Source organism: Arvicanthis niloticus, chromosome 29 (assembly GCF_011762505.2).
Source record: "Arvicanthis niloticus isolate mArvNil1 chromosome 29, mArvNil1.pat.X, whole genome shotgun sequence".
Taxonomy (NCBI): Eukaryota; Metazoa; Chordata; class Mammalia; order Rodentia; family Muridae; genus Arvicanthis; species Arvicanthis niloticus.
The window spans coordinates 24,482,644-24,503,076 of record NC_133437.1 but is presented as its reverse complement, the minus strand read 5'-3'; the positions used below and the strand labels follow the sequence as shown (position 1 = coordinate 24,503,076).

The 20,433-nt window shown below is 40.0% G+C and overlaps 1 pseudogene; it reads right to left on the bottom strand.

Moving 5' to 3' along the window:
- Positions 1–11,691: 11,691 nt before the first annotated feature.
- LOC143440302 (oocyte-specific homeobox protein 5-like) lies at positions 11,692–20,033 on the bottom strand (annotated as a pseudogene).
- Positions 20,034–20,433: the final 400 nt, after the last annotated feature.

The window sequence follows — 20,433 nt, the reverse complement described above, 5'->3', positions numbered from 1 at the left end:
GCATGGTATTGGCACAGAGACATGCAGGAAGATCAGTGGAATAGAACTGAAGAATCAGAAATGAACCCACACACCTACGGCCACTTGATCTTTGACAAAGGAGCTAAAACCACCCAGTGGAAAAAGGTCAGCGTTTTCAACAAATGGTGCTGGTTCAACTGGAGGTCAGCATGTAGAAGAATGCAAATCAATCCATTCTTATCCCCTTGTACAAAGCTCAACTCCAAGTGGATAAAGGACCTTCACATAAAACCAGATACACTGAAACTAATAGAAGAGAAGTTGGGGAAGACCCTCGAATACCTAGGCACAGGGGACAAGTTCCTGAACAGAACACCAATGGCTTATGCTCTAAGATCAAGAATGGACAAATGGGACCTGATCAAATTGCAAAGCTTCTGTAAGGCAAAGGACACTGTCAACAAGACAAAACTGCAACCAACAGATTGGGAAAAGATCTCAACCAATCCTACATCTGATAGAGGGCTAATATCCAAGATATACAAAGAACTCAAGAAATTAGACAGAAGACAACCATGTAACCCTATTTAAAAATGGGGTACAGAGTTAAACAAAGAATTCTCAACTGAGGAAACACGAATGGCCAAGAAGCACCTTAAGAAATGTTCAACATCCTTAGTCATCAGGGAAATGCAAATCAAAACAACCCTGAGATACCACCTCACACCAGTCAGAATAGCTAAGATCAAAAATTCAGGTGATAGTAGATGCTGGAGAGGATGTGAAGAAAGAGGAACACTCATTCATTGTTGGTGGGGTTGCAAACTGCTACAACCACTCTGGAAGTCAGTCTGGCATTTCCTCAGAAAATTGGACATAGCACTACCTGAGGACCCAGCTATACCACTCCTGGGCATATACCCAGAAAATGCTCCAACATATAACAAAGACATATGCTCCACTATGTTCATAGCAGCCTTATTTATAATAGCCAGAAGCTGGAAATATCCCAGATGCCCTTCAACATAGGAATGGAAACAAAAAATTGTGGTACATCTACACAATGGAGTATTACTCAGGTATTAAAAATGATGAATTCGAGAAATTCTTTTTTTAATTTTTTAATTGTTCTTATTTTTTGGTTTTTTTCTTATTTTTTTAATTTTTTTTTTTTTTGAGAAATTCTTAGATAATGGATAGAACTAAAAAATATCATCCTCGGTGAGATAACACAATCACAAAAGAACACACATGGTATTTACTCACTGATAAGTGGAGATTAGCCCAAAAGTTGGAAACAACAAAGATTCAACTAACAGACCACATAAAGCTCATGAAGAAAGAAGAACAAGTGTGGATGCCTAGGTCTTACTTAGAAGGAGTAACAAAATACCCAATGGAGCAAATATGGAGACAAAGTGTGTGACAGAATCTGAAGGAGAGGTTATATGGAGACCATTCCACCTGGGTATTCATCCCATGTGCAGTCACCAAAAATAGATGCTGATATGGATGACAGGAAGTACATGCTGACAGCAACTTGATATGGCTGTCTCCTTAGAGGTTCCCCAGAGTCTGACATACCCAGAGGCAGATACTCACAGCTAACTATTGATTTGATCAAGGGTTCCCAATTGAGAAGTTGAAGAGAAGACTGAAGGTGCCAAAAGGGTTGGTGGCCCCATGAGGAGAGCAACAATACCAACCAACCAGAGCTCCCCAGGGTCTAAACCACCAGCCTAGGAGCACATAGGAAGGGACCCATGACTCCAGCTGTATATGTAGGGGAGGCTGGCATTGTTGGGAATAGGTGGGAGAGGAGTTTTTTGGTCACATGAAGGCTGAACACTGAGTGAGGGTGAATCTGAGTGTGGGGAGGTGGGAATGAGGGGCATGTGGGGGCACACACACCCTCATAGAAGCAGGAGGAGGGGGGAATGAAATAAGGGCTTCCTGGGTGGGGAAATGGGGTAAGGGGATAAAATTTGAAATGTAAATATAATATCCAAAAAAAAAAAAGGAAAAAAAGAAAAGTTGTTAGAACCAACATCTTTAATAAAATGTCAGCCCTCTTTAAAAAAATGATCTTGGTACTAAAATTTGTTTTTAGAATTGTATATTGCAGAATACACAGCCTTGGTGTATCTACTCATCAAGCAAGCTGAGCAGACCTGCTCAAACCTCTCATGTCCTGGAATTCCAGCTGGATGCAGTGAAGACACAGCATCAGAGGCTTATCAATTTTCGCTACCCCCACCCCACCACTCTTCTAATATGTCAATGCCCATAATCAGCTTGAAGAAGTGAATGAAGAGTCAGCGCCCCTAGTCCCTGGGCTTGGGGACTAAGGTGGTTAATGTTGGGCTGTCTTTCTAGGAAAAAGTAGTGGTTTTGTTGGAACAGGGAGGATTAGCTAGGATTTATTTCATAGCCATAACCTATTGGTAGAAATCTGTATAATTATTATCAAGATGAAGTTATAATCTCTTAAATGGTACAAAATTTACTTTGATTTCAAATTTAAGGTTTTCACTGGTACGAGCTTCTTATTAATATAAAAGTGAGATGAATATTGATACTTTCATGGGCATTGTGCCTGTATAACACATTTAGGAATACAAGGCTTAGACTCAATCAGTCTTTAACTTTTTTACCTGATTTGGGACAGTTAGCCTATGAGTTAAGGGACTTTAGCAAATTCATGGCTTTGAGTTTATTGTTAGGGTGTTTTCCATATTTTATTTAGAAATAGCTGAGAGGATCGTTAACAGACAACAGTCCAGATTATCCTTACATGGATAGTTTGTTTCAAAAGGTCAGAAGTCCATAAAATTGACATTACAAATATTACTATATTAATGTTCATTTTGATTAGAGACCTGTCTGCTCCTGACAGCTTCCTGTCGTAGATTCTAAGAAGAAATTGAGCATCCTTGCAGTTCCTCCAGTTGTGTGGTGACAGCCACTAGGCAAGAATTGCCTCTTTCCATCTACAGACAAATTAGTGTCCAGAAAAGTACACACTTGAAGAATAGTTGACTGATTATATCTGCCTAGACAGAGTAATCAGCCTTTAATAATTCTGCATCACTAAGGTCTGTCAGATGATTCTGGGCCAGAAGGCTGAAGATTTGGTGCTCCAACGTTTGGTAGTATAGAGGCCTTCCAGATGTTCAAGGGTCTCTATAAATTGGCTAAGTTTAGAAGCTATGCTTAGTGCTTCCCATAATTTCAGTTAACTCAGTCATTCTGGATTTCTGACAGGGTTGAAAACTTATAGTCTCATAGCCAATCCTGGCTATTTACTTTGAGAGAAAAGATTTGAGTAGATGGTTTTCAGCTGACATTCATTCTAAAGCCAAGAAAAAAGCCAGGTTCAGAACAAATTGTTTTAGTTAGGAGAGATGACAGAGGTTCTGGTTAGCCAACAAAATGATGGACTGGGTATTAGGTCTATCTTGTACCTCCTCACTGGTACAAATTGGTATAATTATGCTCTAATTGTATTTTTGAGAGAAAAGTTTTATTTTTAAACAGGAACGATGACATGTAGGAGGAGCTAAGGTGAGAGATAGTTATAACAGATAGTTATTCCACATATTCAATCAATTCAACAATTGAATTTATTCTCTCATATTTTTCCATCAGATACCACCTCATCACATGTACTTCCCTGTCCTGCCATGTCTACCCACCTTGTAACCCCTTCTCCCAGAGTGAAAAAATAAAAAATTATAAAACAGATAGATTTGTGTTATCTATATTCTCCCTGGAGTATGGGGAGATAATCCTCATGGACTCCCCCATCAATAGAATATATCCCTTTCTTCCTACCCCTTTCACCAGCTATTAATTGTTGAAAGGTACACTTTAGGAGCCCAACTAATTTAAGAGTTTTTTTTCAGTGCCTCTATGAGAAGTATGCTACTTTTTTGGGAGGTGGGTGAGTTGGCATATAAATAGCTGTTATGTCAGAATTCTTCCATATCCCTCTTTCTTGACTGTGAGTATTCAGTCATCAATGTCACAATAGTGTCACAGAAAGCCCACATAAACATGGAAGCTGAACAACTATCTACACAATGACAACTTGGTCAGGGAAGAAACAAAAAATAAATAAAAGACTTACTAGATTTCAAAAAAAAATGTAGGTACAACATACCCAAACTCATGGGACATAATGAAAGCAGTGCTAAAAGGGAAACTCAGAGCTCTGAGTGTCTCCAAAAAAGAAACTGGAGGGAGCATACACTAGAAGTTTAACAGCTTATCTGAAAGCTCTAGAACAAAAGGAAGCAAATACACCCAAGAGTATTAGAAGGCAGGAAATAATCAAACTCAGGGCTGAAATCAACCAAGTAGAAACAAAAAGACCTATACAAAGAATCAACAAAGCCAAAAGCTGGTTCTTTGAGAAAATCAACAAGATAGACAAACCCTTAGCCAGACTAAACAGAAGGCACAGAGACAGTATTCAGATTAACAAAATCAGAAATGAAAATCAGGGAGACATAATAACAGAACCCAAGGAAATTAAAAAAATAATCAGACCCTACAACAAAAGTCTATACTCAACAACCTAGAAAACCTGGATGAAATGAATGAATTTCTAGACAGTTAACAGATAACAAGTATCAAAGTTAAATCAGGATCAGATGAACAATCTAAACAGTCCCATAACCCCAAAGGAAATAGGTGTAGTCATTAAAAGTCTCCCAACCAAAAAGAACCCAGGACTAGATAGTTGTAGTGCAGAATTCTATCAAACTTTCAAAGAAGACCTAATATCAACACTCTTCTAACTATTCCACAAAAGATAAAAAAAGAACACTACCCAGTTCTTTCTATGAAGCCACAGTTACACTTATACCTATTCCATAAAAATGACCTAACAAAGAAAGAGAACTACAGACCAATTTCCCTTATGAATATTGATGCAAAATACTCAATAAAATTCTTGCAAATGGAATCCAAGGATATATCAAAGCAATCATCCACCATGATCAAGTAGCTTCATCCCAGATTCAATATATGGAAATCCATTCATGTAATTTAATATATAAACAAACTGAAAGAGAAATACCACATGATTATATCATTAGATGCAGAAAAAGCCTTTGACAAAATACAACTCCACCTTCCCCATTGGTAAAAGTGGCAGAGAGATCAAGAATTCAAGGTACATACTTAAATATATTAGCAGCAATACACAGCAAACCAATAGCCAACATCAAACTAAATGGGGAGAAACTCCAAGCAATCCCTTTAGAATCAGGGACTAGACAAGGTTGCCCACTCTCTCCCTACCTATTCAAACTGAAGTTCTAGTCAGAGCAATTAGACAACAAAAAGGGTTCAAATTGGAATGGAGTAAGTCAAGTCATTACAATTTGCAGATGATATGATAGTATACACAGGTGACCCCAAAAATTCCACCAGAGAGCTTCTACAGCTGTTAAACAACTTCAGCAAAGTGGCTGGATAAAAATTTAACTCACACAAATCAATAGCCTACCTCTACTCAAAGGATAAAAGGGATGAGAAAGAAATTAGGAAAATTATACACTTCACAGTAGTCACAACTATTATAACATATCTTGGTGTGACTCCAGCCAAGCAAGTGAAAGATTTGTAAAACAAGAACTTCAAGTCTCTAAAGAAAAAAAATGAAGATTTCAGAAGATGGAAAGATCTCCCATGCTCATGCATTGGCAGGATTAAAATAGTAAAAATGACCATCTTACCAAATGCAATCTACAGAGTCGATGCAGTTTCAATCAGTGTTCTTCAATGCACTGATCAAGTCTTGAAAAAGAACTCTGTTAGGGGGCAGCTGTACAGGCAGAAGTGCAGGGAACTAGCTGGAAAGCAAGACCAATTATCTAATGGTAGGTGTGCATTTCTCAAAGTTTTTGTCCCCCTTGCTGTGTTGGCCAGTGCAGGTTCTAGATATGAGAGATCACAGGGTTTCAGCTCTCTTCCCCTCCTCAGTTCTTCAACTCTTGCCCCAAACTCAGAATCCACCTTCTCTATGTCTCAGTCACCATCAGTAGTGAGCCCTCTTCCTGAACACAACTCTTTGAGTAATTCCTCAGACCAGGAAGGCATGTTCTCCAACATTGGTCAATCCTGTGTGGAACTCCATCCAAAGACTACAAGATGTATGCAGCAGAAGCAGCAGAAAAAATGGATCTATTTTTTCACCTGTATTCTCACTGGGGTGTAGCCATATTCTTCGTGAACTGCCCCTTAAATAAAACAGAATGCTTCTCCTCCATCACCCTTGCCAGAAGTCGTCATCTTTGGAGAGCTTACTTCAGTGTCCCACCACATTTTAAGAGCTCTTTTCTGTTGATTTCCTGTCTAATTTATTAGTTTTTAGGGTTGGATTGAGTCGGGATGTGATTAGTGGTTGTCACAGAATATTTCCATTCATTCTCTCAACTGTAAGGATGCAGACATTGATATCACGAATAATATCCTTGCTGCTCTTCATAGTCAATGGGAGCATATATTATTGGCATCCACATGGTTCCTTGAGAAAACACAGAGCAGGAACCAAAGAACAAGGAGAATTAACAACCCAGACAAGGCCCACAGAGGCAGCCAGGACATACATATGGGCTTAGGTTACAGTACAGGCAACTCACACTAATATGGTCTTCCAGTTAGAGCAAGGCATGCTGACCCCAGCATGGCCCCAGAATACAGCACAGACTACTTACAGCTATTAGATACAGCATTTCTTCATGGAGTCAAGCAAGGCCTTAGCATTCTCTCTATCTTCTTTCTTCTCCTAATGTGGAAATTACAAGTGTGTACTAACACACTAGATTCACTATGAAGTATAATCAATTAATGAGTTGCAGTAATCTTTTATGGTGTTATTTATGCTTTATCCTTAAACCAATAAAGTGATTTTAATACAATTCCACATGCCTGTCTTACTAGTTTACACTGTGCCAAAAGATGAAGAAAATGAAAATCTTGGGTGCTTGAGATGGCTCAGAGAAACCAGTTTAGTTCCCAATATTCCTGTTTTGTGTCTCTCAACTTTCAGGATCCCCAGTTCAGCCTCTTCCACACTCCTTGGAGGCATATGTGCCCATACATTCACAAATGCTGACCCCAGCACTGCTTTCATACACTCAATTGAGAAGATAAAATGATGAAGCAGACATTTGTACAGTATAAAGAGTGCAAAAAGGTTGTTGTGTTTTACTACACATTTAATATCAACATTCATGAGCCAAAGGCAGGATCTGGGTGTGAGGATGGGAGAGGGAAAAATAGTTCATGATCAAGTATAGGCAATGGGTGGAGGGAGACAGGAGAAAATCCCTGAGGGCCAGCAGAATGCAACACTGGAGGATGGGAGGTGTGTGTGGGGGGATCATGTAGAAACTACCAGAGACCTTGGAGGTTAGAGACTCCCAGGACTCAAAGGGAGGGACCTCAGATAAAATCCACACCAGTGGGGAGAGAGAAATCATAAGAGAGTCCACTTCCAGTAGAAAGACATGTCATCAAGTGGAGGGATGGGGTGGCCATCCCAGAGTCAAAGACTCTGACCCAGAATTGTTCCTGCCTAAAAGAATTGCAGGGAGAAAAATGGAGAAGGGACTTAGCAAGAGGTCCAGTGACTGGCTCACCTTGGGGTACATCTCAAGAGGAGGCTCTAAGGCCTGTCACTATTAGTGATGCTATAGTGTGCTTATAGACAGGAACCTAGCATGGCTGTCCTCTGAGAGGCACATCAAGCAGCTGACTGAGTTAGATGTAGGTACTTATACCCAAGCATTGGACAGCAGCCAGGGATTCCTGTGATTGAATTAGGGGGATGCTGGAAGAATCTGAGGAGGAAGCCAACCACATAGAAATATGAGAAGTCTCACCTAACCCGGACCCCTGAGATCTCTCAGACACTGAACCACCAATCAGGCAGCATACATGAGTAGGTCTGAGGCCCCTGACACATATACAGCAGAGGACTGCCTAGTCCAGCCTCAATGGGAGAAGAGGAGCCTAACCCTCGAAAGACACAGGGGAGGGCATCTTCTTGGAAATGGGGGATGAGGAATTGTGGGAGGGAGGACTTGGAGGAATATAACAGCTGGACTGTGAAATAATAAAAGTAATAAAATATGAAATAAACAATATAATGATTACAAAGAAAAAAAGCATGGGCTCTAAGATGGTGTGGCTACAACAAAGTAGCATCAAAGGGTGGGTGAGGATAGTGGATCTGAATGTTGCAAATGGGAGGAGCCAAGGGATGGGAGGGGCATTGAATTCCAGGGTTGGAGAGATATATAAGGGCAGGTCTTGTGAGTACAACTCAAATAGACAGGATCGAGGAAGCTGCAGCAACCCTCTGGATTCCTGGTGAGTTGGTGGGCTGCATGAAATGTTTGAGGTTGCTGTGTGAAGGAGATATCATGGTGGGGAATACTGGGAGCTAGTGGAAGAGGAGTCTAGGTAGCTTGTATGGGTGTTTGATTGGTGAAATCTAAAATATGCTCTGTCCACGGGCAGGAGATATTATTTAAAATTAGTAGATGTTTCAAGTCTATCCCATAGATGTGAACACTGAGGACCAGTGACATGCAAAGATTAGAGCAGTCTATGAGTGAGCTTTCAAGAGACCTCTAGGTGCTCTATTCTTCATTCTAGGCACAGGCCTGAGCTCTGAGTTGTATGGAAAGCCTTGATCAGATAGATAGAGAGGCCTGACTCTAGGACAAAGGGACTGTAGGGATTCTCTGATTCATTTCCCTTTCAGTATACATGGGATCCTGAGGATTTCAGGAACAATTGAGGTTGCCCAGATCAGGCATAGTGGTGGTATTCTGACTCAAAATTGTGACATCCAGGATGGGTTTTGGCTGAGCAGGCCCTTGTCTGACTTAAATGTGTAACCATGTTGGATGTTTTGACCACACATTTAATTCCAGGATTCAAGAATCAGTGGCAAGTGGTTTTTTGTAATAATGAGTCCTGGCTGTCTGTATAGTGAGATTCAGGAAGTCAGGCACATGCACATGGACACTGCCTCAGCCTAAAAAGAGAAAGATTGGATAAATAAAGAAGTGACCACAGTGTGCAGAAATGTGCATGTCCTCTGGGCAGCAGGATGAGAAGAAACCCATTTCTTGAGACGCTCAGTAGAGAGTAAGGACATTTTTTTTCTTGATGGAGCCCAAGAGGGTGAGGAATCCCAAAGAATGGGTCAGTTGTTTGTTACACAAGTTTAATCTTTGCACTATATAGGAAAGAAGAGGCAGGTGAGTTCTAGTCCAGCCTTGTCTTCAGGACTCACAGGACAGCAAAGTTCATACAAAGAAACTCTCTCCAAAGAAAAGAAAGGAAAGAAAGCAAAAAAAAAATAATAATAATAATAAAAAGAAAGAAAAGTAAATAAAAAATGTCTTCCATCTGGCCAGGATTCTATTAGGTGCTAAGGTGTGGCTCCAGACTGGGTGTGTCCACAGGGTGTGAATATTTGCTGGATGTGAGAGGATGCAATGAGGCACCTGTGGGAGGGTCCTGGATAGCAAGATTCAATAGATTCAATTAAGGCTAAGTCCTTGGTATAGAATTTCAATATCAGAGGGGATCTGGGTTAAGTGTAAGAGCCTTCTGATATCCAGGGTAATTAGATCATCAGTGCTACTGTTTAGAAGATAAGTGTGCAATGGGGTCCATTGGATCTTGCCTGTTCCATAGACTTTCATTCCCTGTTTTGAGACAGAGAGTCCAGAAGAAAGGAGGAGAATTTGGGACTCTTCTTTTTTTTTTTTTTAACATTTATGATAATATTCCCATTCTAAAATAAATTTTATTTACTTTTCGTTTTATAGACCTGATTTTATCCTTCTTTTTTTTATTCACTGACTGTGGATACCTCCATACCTCCTCCTTCTGTCTCCATGAGGATGTCACCATTCCCACCCCACCCTACAAGAACTCCTCTCTCCCTGAGTCCTCCAGTCTCTTGAGGGTTAGGTGTATCTTTTCGAGTGGGTGCACAGGATTGGTTGCTTTACATTTTTTGAACATCAGCAGGCTGTACCAGTCCATGGAGGATTCCTGGGATGACTCAGTAGTTCTTTGTCCTGTAACTCTGCATTCTTTGGTAACTGGTTAACTGGGCCTCTGGCTAGCAAAATCTGAAGGCAGCATCCTCAGCTGCTTAGGTTAGGGAGAAGGAATCAACAGGGCCCTGCTATTTCATTAATTTATCCTGGAACCCATTAAATTTTTTTTTAGGAACAGAAATGCAATAATAGAAAGGTAAACAAAAGTCCTGAGAAACTTTTTAATAAAGGTTAAACAGGCTGGGTTTGTTAAAACATGCCATTTATCCCAGCCCATAGGAGGAGGAGACAGGACCATTGTGAAGTTCATTTCAACCTGATTAACCAAAAGAGCCCCAGTCCCTCTAAAATTTTTTATAGAGAGGCATTGTATAAAAAAAGCAAACTACATCATATTTAGCAATCAGAACAAAGCAAATTATAACCGCTTGACATGTTGCCTTGCCTAGTCAGAATGGCCAAGACCAATAAAACCAATGAAAACTAACGCAGGAGAAGTTGTCAGCAAGGAGAAACACTTATGCCTTGCTGCTTGGAGTCAAACCTGGTACAGACACTAAAGAGATAATGTGGTTATTCCTCAAAATCAGAAAAAGTTGGGCTTGAGGGTCACATCTGTAATGCCAGCCACTCAGGGCTGAGGAAGTCAGAAGGCAAATTAGGGCTGTCCTGGCAGGTTAGTGAGACCCAGGGTCAAAGTAAAAAGTAGAAGAGCAGGCAGCCCAGTAGGTGGCTCTTGTGGTCAAGCATGTTACTACAATGCCTGAACTGGTGTTCCATCCTTGAAACTAACAAGGTTGAAAGAGAAGAGTTACTCCTACCAATTGCCCTCTGACCTCTACTCACATGTAATGAGCTATTAGTGCTTAAAGTAAATAAAACTATTTTGTAAATAAGAAATGAGATATACTTCAGTGGATAGGTGGTTCATAGTATTTATTTATCAGATGTATTGCTTTTCTATCATAGGATTGTATGTTCTGTTTGTGTATGAGTGATCCTGGTGAAGGTAGTGACCTCTGAAACAAGGAGAGAGCACAGGAGCTCCTAGAACCACAGTTAGAAGAGACAGTGGATCCCTATATTGCTTGACCCCACAGTCACCACAAATATACACTAAACAAAGTATCATTTTCTACCAAAGGACTCTGAATTGTGTGTTCTGAGAGCAAATACCCCACATGATTCAAATCATTACCAGTAAGAATGGAGAGAGCTCACTGCTGTGAGTATTGCAAATGATCCACAATGTGTGTTCGTTTCCAAGCACACACATGTGAGAACACCACTGTCTATAGCTTTACCCCAGGAGAGTCTACACTCTTTTCTGACTCCAAGTCCCAAGACACTGGCATACATGCATTCAGGCATTCACATGCATAAATATTAGGAGGAAACTTCTGACCCCAATAGGTGGGATGAAACACTCTGGGTGGAGAGGGTGGGGGGATGAAGGGGTAATGACTGGAATGTAAAGGAATAAAATAATGTATTAAAAGACTTTTACAGTAACTTTTTCTCCTTTTATTTAATGAACATATAATCTAACAATAAAGAATAAATACCTAAACTTACTTTAAAACAATCCCACTATATAAACCACAGTGGTATAAAACTTCTACAGACAGGCCTGGATAATTTCCACAAATGCTGGTTTAAGGATGTACATTAACACTTCTTCATGGCTGTAAAGGCCTGGATTGGTCAAGGGGCTGAGAGGTGTTACTTTCAGTCTTGAAGGTATGTAAAACTAAGCCAGTCATCTGAATTATCAAAATCTTCAAGGATCCTTTGCCAGAGCTCCTCTGCAGATGGACCAGAACCCTGAGCATCCTCTGTGACTTGGGCAGCAGCTTCCAAGCCAACTGGAGCTTCAGCTACTGCTAGGTCAGTCTGGACTTTAACTGCTGTGGATGGACCAGAGTCCCCAGCTGGAACAGAAACACATCCATCAACCAGGGTTTCTTGCTCACTACACCTGTCAGCATCACAGGCCTGCTGATGAGGCAGAGTGGATTCCTGGCTGTAGTTGAGTCTGGGAATGGAATCCACACCAAATGTGGCTGAACCGATGGACTCTCTTTTCTCAGTGGCAAAAACAGGTCTGGAACCGGGAAAATGGGTTGAGTCAGAAACAGCTTTTCTGCTTTGATTTGTCTCCCGCAGAGCTTCTGTAATATTCTGGAGATTCATCTGCTTGTATTTAGCTCGATTGTTCTTGAACCAGATCTGAAAAACAAAGGAGACGTCAGAAGAATACCTATTTGCCCCCAAGTGGCCAACAAATTGAAAGTTTTGGATATGAGTTTCTATAGCAATACTTCACAAGTCAGTATCAGAGAAGTCTGAGACTCAAGATGCCTAGAAGATTGTAGTAAAGTAGAATGTGCATGACCTGACATGAAAAGACTGGGGAGATTGAGTTAGTATGTCCTGTGTTTTAGTCCAAACTCTGATATCTAGGTCTCTGAGACCCTGCATGGGAATAATATTCATCCTTATTGGTAACCAGGTGTAGCTGCCTGTGGCCACAAGTCAACTGGGTTCACCTGAAAGGGGGCTGGGAATGAAAGGGGGCAGAGGGCGAGAAGAGATGAAGCCAAGACAAAGTTCTCTGATCAAGGCTCAAAGCCTTAATGTTCAGCTCTCAATTTAAAGGGGAAGGCCCAACCCACAACCCCTACTGGTTTCAGCCGGAGATGGGTGGGATAATCCATAATCCATTCTAGGTCATGGTCAGAGATGTCTCAAGGCAAGCCTAGGGGCAGTTCTGCTTCTGTGTTCTGTGCAGCCAAGGTGGGTAACTCCACCTCGATCCTATCACTTGGTCTGTTGTGGTAAATAAGGTCTCTCAGGCCTGCTCAAGGCTTGGGGGGAGGGCACAGTTCCCCCCTTTTTTAATTTATAAAAATCAGCAGTGTCAGCAGCTGGATGGGGTACACAATTCCATCCCATCTGGGGCACAGAGTGGCCGGGCTTGTTGAGAGAGATCTTGTGTGAAGGCAACCTATCTGCTTGAGACACAAGGTTCAAAAGTTAACAGCAACATGATTATCCAAGCCATCTAGGAAATAAGGTTGAAAGTGGAAATGTTTTAGTATCTAATCCAACTGCTGGTTGACAGGGATCAGATATAAGGTCTAGGACTACTCAGGCTGGTAGATATCAACAAAAGCTGTCTGTTTATAATAGTTTATAGCCCTCTGTTTCAGTGTTTTTCCATAGAGACCCGAGACTTTGTGTTAGCAGGCAAGTAAGTCAGGCCTATTGCTGATTTTAGGCTTATAGCTGATTTTAGGCCTTCAGTGTATAAGCCGGGCTGTCTGTGACATCTCCTCTCTTCTCCAAGTCTAGAAGGACTATGGTGATTCTAATCTTGTCAAGGTGGGGATAGAGATCTGACCTCCAGTAATTAAAGGGGACCTTGTAATGGCTCCAGTCCTCCTGTCGTTGTCCAGTAAGGCATAAGGGCCATACCCATTCAGATGTCTTTTTCCTGGAGAGGGGATACTTTTGACATCAACCCCTATGCAGTCAGGCTTGTCCCTCAGGGAGCCCAGAAACATATTTTTAACTTTTATTTATATTCCCTTGCAGTGCTTAGCCTCACAACCTTAGCAAGAATTCAGACTGCCACACACAGGGGGTTCTGGGTGGCCCCTCTCTGCTTGGTCTAGGGGTGGAAGTCCCCTCTTTTAGGTTGGGTGGAGATGAGGCTTGGGAACACCCTGTATAGATTAACAACCTTATCTAGAGTCTTGGGTCCTCCTTGGCTAACACATGATAATGTGTCTGACTAGATTTTGTTATCAGATTCCATAATTATTAGGCTCAAGATCTGTGTCCACTTGATGGACCAATCTTTCAGGCAGCCATCGGGCTCCATTTTCTTTTTTCTGAAAAAATACAGACAGAGCCATGACTCCAAATTAAGACAGGGTTGGGACCATTCCAAGTATTAGTTAAGGGGTCTTTCCATTAGACCCTGGAAGTGACTGGATGCCAGTGGTGATCTGCTGCAGACTGACCTTTAACATCAGTTTGCAGAAAATTTAAAACAAATAACACAAAAGCAAGATGTGCTTTTGGTGACCTTGGAGTGTATAATTCTCTCCCCCCTCTCTTTAGTTTAAAAAGCCAACCTTTTAGAGTTTTTGTAAAATCAGGGAAGAAGCACCAATAGCTGCTTTTCCCACACTCAGAGAGTTATAAAGATATTAAAGTTTCATAATCTCTCTTTCACAATTTTTTGTCCTTGAAGATAATAAGGAATCCTGGTAGTAAAGTTGTCAACAAAACATCTCAAATTTTTGACTGTAGTCAAATAATTGCAATAGCTAGTTCCATTACCTATCTTAGTCTGGTATGGAACACCAAGCACAGGAAAATAATATAGGCAATAACTAATTATAGTTTTAGTTGCTTCTCTTGTTAAAGTAGTTGCAACTAGAAAGCCTATAAGGTGTCAAGTCATGTGTACATATTTCAATTTTTTAAAATCAAAAATGAGTAACATCTATTTGCCAAAATTGATTACATAAGTCCTCAAGGTTTAACATCATTATGAAAAAATTGAGAATACTGAAAACAAGTTTTTGCAATTTGACTTGCACACTTTTTAGAAATGCCAAATTATTGCATCAAGCTATTACTATTTTGATGCTGTAAAGAATAAGATAGTATGGCCAATTATTTCTGAGAGGCCTATAATCTGCCTAGTATACAAATCTGCTCTGGCATTGTCCTGGGGTTCAGGCAATCCAATGAGCTTTTAAATGTTTTATAAAGTTAAGAAACAGTACATGTTTTTAAAATTAAGCTGTATTTTTATAAATAACTATAAAATTTGAGAATTAGCAATATCTAAAAATGGAACAATTTTAAGCAATTATAAATCATGAACCATATACTGGCTATAAGTATATAAATTGAAAGCTTGATTTTTCTAGAATTTTAAACAGTGGCTATAACACATAAGTTAATTATTTGTGCTCAAGTAGAGAAAACTCAAGAAAATAAACATGTGATCTAATTACATATACTGCCTTCTCAATAGATGAGGCATCTGTAAATACAGTAAATACAGCAAACATCTTTTCTATGAGCTGCATGCGTAGTAAATTTCAGGAAATATAAAAGCATGCAGAGAAAAACTGTAACAACTTATCTTTTGGATAGTGATCATCAAATTTGCTTAAAATGTTTGCCATATAATAGGCCAAGTATTATTTTTCAATAACCAATTTAATTGCTATTTGGAATAAGGAATAAACTTTTTATTGAAAATGTTTTTAGGATTCTATTTTACAATCTTGTATTAACACAATAATAATTTTATAATAGGATGTTCAAACTTGTAGATGAAGAAGGATGAATCTTTTTTTTTGTTGTTTGTTTGGTTTTTTTTTGTTTTGTTTTTCGAAACAGGGTTTCTCTGTGTAGCCCTGGCTGTCCTGGAACTCACTCAGTAGACCAGGCTGGCCTCGAACTCAGAAATCCACCTGCCTCTGCCTCCCAAGTGCTGGGATTAAAGGCATGCACCACCACCGCCCGGCGAAGGATGAATCTACATTAATGGTTTCTTTTGCCAAAGGGCTGCTGTGGGCATGAGTAATAATAACAAAAACAGCCAACAAATTTTCATAGTCTATATAATTTATCTGTTGATAACTAACAGCTTACTCTACTTTCCACAAAGCTATTTTTCTTTTAGTAAATTGTCAAGAGGAATTAGGACTTGTATCTCTCTTGAGAATATCAAACAGAGGTTCAAATCCTCTTATGGTAAGCTTAAGATGAGGTTTTAGCCAATTGATATCTCTTAACAACTTTTGAAAATCATTAAACGCACATCAAATTAAAAGCAAACCTTTTCAATGATATGAGAACCATGGATTCTCAATTTCGAGCAAATTTACTGAATTCAAACCTAACACCTTTACCATAAATGTAAAGGAATGGTATAAAAACAATCTTTTAGATCTATAATAATTATATACGTATTTACTGAAATGGCAGCTGGAGTAGGCAAGTCAGGCTGTAATGCCCCATTAGTTTTATAAATCTTAAGTTTGAACTTTGTTTTGGATTAATTCAATAACCAATCTTTTTTAGCTGAGTGAGAGTATCAGATGAATGCCAAGCTGAAGGCAATCTTCTAATAATTGTTACATAACTTAAGATTAGGTCTCTTGCTAGTAATAGACTGAACCCAATATATATTAGAGGAACCAAAGCCATCTTGTCCTTTCTCTTTCTTAACAATTTGAAAGGAAGCAGATGCAAAGGAACAAAAACAAGTTGAACAATTCTTTTTCCAGCAGGTAGTTACAATGCCCTGGGGGAAGCAGCCATTATTTAAATTTCTCCAGCATAATCATTACAACTCTTGGCCCTGAAGATTGTTGTGAATGTCTTTGGGCCTGAGGCTGACCCCTCCCCAAGGAACAAACTAGGCAATAAACAAATTCCAGAAAATACCCTTTAAGGGGCTGGTCAGGATGACAGAGGCAAAAAGAGTATTTGCCACACAAGCTTCTGCTGCACCCATTGTATATCAACTTAATTCAAATGTAAATGTTTTTAATCGTGGCCTATATCCTGAGGCCTAGCCCAGAGATTATCTTTCCTGCACCAAGGACAAATTTCTGTCATGTGACTGGATTATTTGCTTGTGCCTCTGTTTTTGGGACAGTCATTTTTAAAAATGACTTGAATATCCACATTTTAAAACATCTTTTATCTTTATGGTTCTGTGCAAGCATTGCTTGTACAGTGGTTCCTTGTAAGGCAGCAGCCATGGACAGACCCTGATTGTAAGAGGGCCCAATTTTAGTGCAAAGACGAATGTATCCATGTAAGTCTGTCTTTGCTTTGTGCAACAGGCTGCATTAGCATTCTCATAAGCCAAATGTGTAACAAAAGGAATTCCTGACTGAGGATCTCCAAAAAGGTCTACCAGCTGCTGCCTTTAGAAGCCTGTCCACGAATTTCTGGAATGGTTCCTCAGAACCCTGCTCAATACTGAATAAATTTCCACTAAGATCCCCTTTAGTAGGTAATTGATTTCAAGCACAGCAGGCAGCCATTGCAATCTATGTATACACTCCTGCAGGCAGTTTAACCTGATTAGCATTACCTTCATATTAACCTTCTCTTAGAAGCATGTTAAGATCCCAATCTGCATTGCCTGCCTGGGCATTCATCATGGTGGTTTTCTTACTGGTATCACACTATTTTGAGCTGCAAAGCAAGTAATCTCCTACTGACAAAGTAGCCTTACATATAGTTTTCCAATATTTGGGCATTAAATTTGCTTCTACCACAATATCCAAAAAAGCTTGTGTGAAGGGGTCAGTAGACCCATATTGTGCCACAATTGGTTTTTTTTTAACTCTTTTGTTTAACTCTACCTGCTCTAGCCTTTCTTCTATAAACATAAACGAGTCAAAAAATCTCAAGCTCATAATTGAACTGCCTGTCAGCTGCAGCCAAAGGAATGTTGGCAGTTAACCACATTTAAGTTTCCTTTGCAATATTAGCATATAAGCATAATTTTTGGAAACAAAACCAATTTTTAACAATGTAAGCAATCTATTTTCTCTAAAATCAACACCAAGTGGATTACTTTTACATTACAAAGTTTGGCTGCCAGTTTATATATATGAATGCATGATAGTGCAGCCCTTAATATCTCATTAAATAGACATTGCTTTTAAATCTTTTATACATCTGGTTTTTGAATGACTAACCCTGTGTTACCAGTTTTAAGCAAACCTTTTGTTAGCAAAGTTGTAAATTTTTAATCAAACCCAATAACTTATAGGCCAATAATCTATAACCAATATGTAGAACATATTTACACTTTTAAAACCAATCAGAAACAACAATGAAGTTGCTACACATCTTATATATTTAGACCAAATTTTCTTGTCTTTTCTAGCTGTAATTTCAAGAGAAAAGCACCTTATCACAGAGATTTTTCTAAGAAAGATAAGTCTTCTTTATCATAGAAGCCAAAAAGCTGCTGGGCCTTTTTAAAGCAGCTTATGCTGACAATCAGTTCCTGGAAAGGTTTTTCCAGCTCAGCTCGACTCTTAGCTACAGGTGTAGGGCAACTTATCAACCTCTGCTGTGTATATCACAACTGCCTTTAAAACCAAAGTAAACTAGATCAAGGGTTGGATCAAGCATTTTAACTATCTTTTTTTTTTTTTTTTTTTGAACATGAAACATAGAACACCATTCCTTCAGACAACAAAACAAAAACAGACAATTGACACACGTGGACATTGGTGCACAAAGGATAAGACAAGAAACAAAGAAAGTAGAACTAAGGATTTCTCCTGTGGAAGCCAGAGAGAAACTCAAGTCATCTCCTGAATTTTCTCTTGTTCCTAGGAGAGCTCTGAAACAACCTTTTCATTCTTTTTTGCTGGCATAACCCAGAGAGAGAACAACTGCTTTTCAAAACCCTTAATTTTCTCTGACATTCAAGATCTAACACTTTCTCTTTCTTTAGGAGATGTAGCAGTGGCTGTTGATATTTGATATTTACTCCTCAGTGCCCTGCTTTCTTAGTTTTCCAATTTCTTCTAACCCTGCTCCTCTCAGCTGAAGCAGCTCTTGCAGGCTTCAGGCAAATGTCCTTTTAGAATTCTCCTGAACCATAATTCGCTGTCACCTCCTAAACAAAATAGGCATTGGGTGAACACCTATCTGACCTAGACCGTATCCCCTAAAACACACTTCCTGCAAACACGGCCTCCAAAAATTAACTAGCCCTAGTATCAATACAGTTTGCTACTTACCAAGTGCACAGGATACTCTTCTTCTTGTTCCGTTTTCCGTGGAGCTCCACCTAAGACAGCCTTCCTCAGTTGATCCCCTGTTTTCAAGTCCCACGTTGTGCTTGCCAATCTGTAGCCGCCCGCGGCCACAAGTCAACTGGGTTCACCTGAAAGGGGGGCTGGGAATGAAAGGGGGCAGAGGGCAAGAAGAGATGAAGCCAAGACACAGTTCTCTGATCAAGGCTCAAAGCCTTAATGTTCAGCTCTCAATTTAAAGGGGAAGGCCCAACCCACTACCCCTACTGGTTTCAGCTGGAGATGGGTGGGATAATCCATAATCCATTCTAGGCCACGGTCAGAGATGTCTCAAGGCAAGCCTAGGGACAGTTCTGCTTCTGTGTTCTGTGCAGCCAAGGTGGGTAACTCCACCTAGATCCTATCACTTGGTCTGTTGTGGTAAACACGGTCTCTCAGGCCTGCTCAAGGCTTGGGGGGAAGGGCACAACCAGGTGATGGAGAATGTGAGGCCCAGCATTAAATGCATGAATATCCACCACCCAAAAGTGTCCACACTGCCCTAAGCATTTAAGAAGCACAGAATTAATGTGCTGTTGGATTGAGGAAAAAGAGAGGAGCAGACCTGTATCTCTGTCTCTGTCCCACGAACCAATGATGCCAGCTGCTTAAGTTCCTTCCTATTTGGATACTTCTGCTTATGAAAATGTTTCTGCAGCAGGTGCTATTGTTCTTTGGTGTACACAGTGTGTTCCTTTCGTTCCTTATTTGGACCCTCAGAGTGAGTTTGTTTGTCACCATATTTATGTGGCAGTGCCATGGATCCTATGGGAACTTGCAAACCAGGTCTCACTGAGGGACTTGAAGATATCTGATGACTTGGATGGCCTGACAGTCTTCTCAGCGTTGGTAAATCTGGGCCCATTACAGGACCTGGTTGCATTGGGTTCCTTGAATTTCTTGATGGCCCTTGGGACTCCTGGTGACATAGGTCAAGTCTTTCAGGAACTGAAAGACTTGATTGCATTAGACTTCTTGGGGTCACCAGGGGACTCTGATACATTTGAAAAGGTAAATTCCTTGCAGGTTCTTGAGGCATTTGGGAACTGATTTCTCTGGGTGTATTTGAAGACATTTGGAATTTTGGATGTAAGGAGGAACCTTCTGCCATATATGTGTTCTGAACTTATTGGAATATGTTCTTGTACTGAAGAACCTGGTAAAAGGAAATATGTTAGAAAGGCTACAGAGAGTACCCATATACCCATCATGCCTTCCCAGCATTTATTTTGGACTTCTCATACAGAAGAAATCAGTCAGGAGCCTCAGTCTTTCTGACCAACTGCCTCTGTTTCCCAATCTTACAGGTGTTCTCAGTATTGATATGAATATGCATTTATTTTTTCATTCTTTTTTGAATTTTACCATTTTCTCTTTTTTTCGTTTTTCTTTTTTTTATATTTTATTTACATTCCAGATGCCATCCCCTTTCCCCATTTCCCCTCTCTAGAAAACCCCTATCCCATGCCCCCTTTTCCTTTTTGCTTTTATACAACTTTTTTTAAATGTTA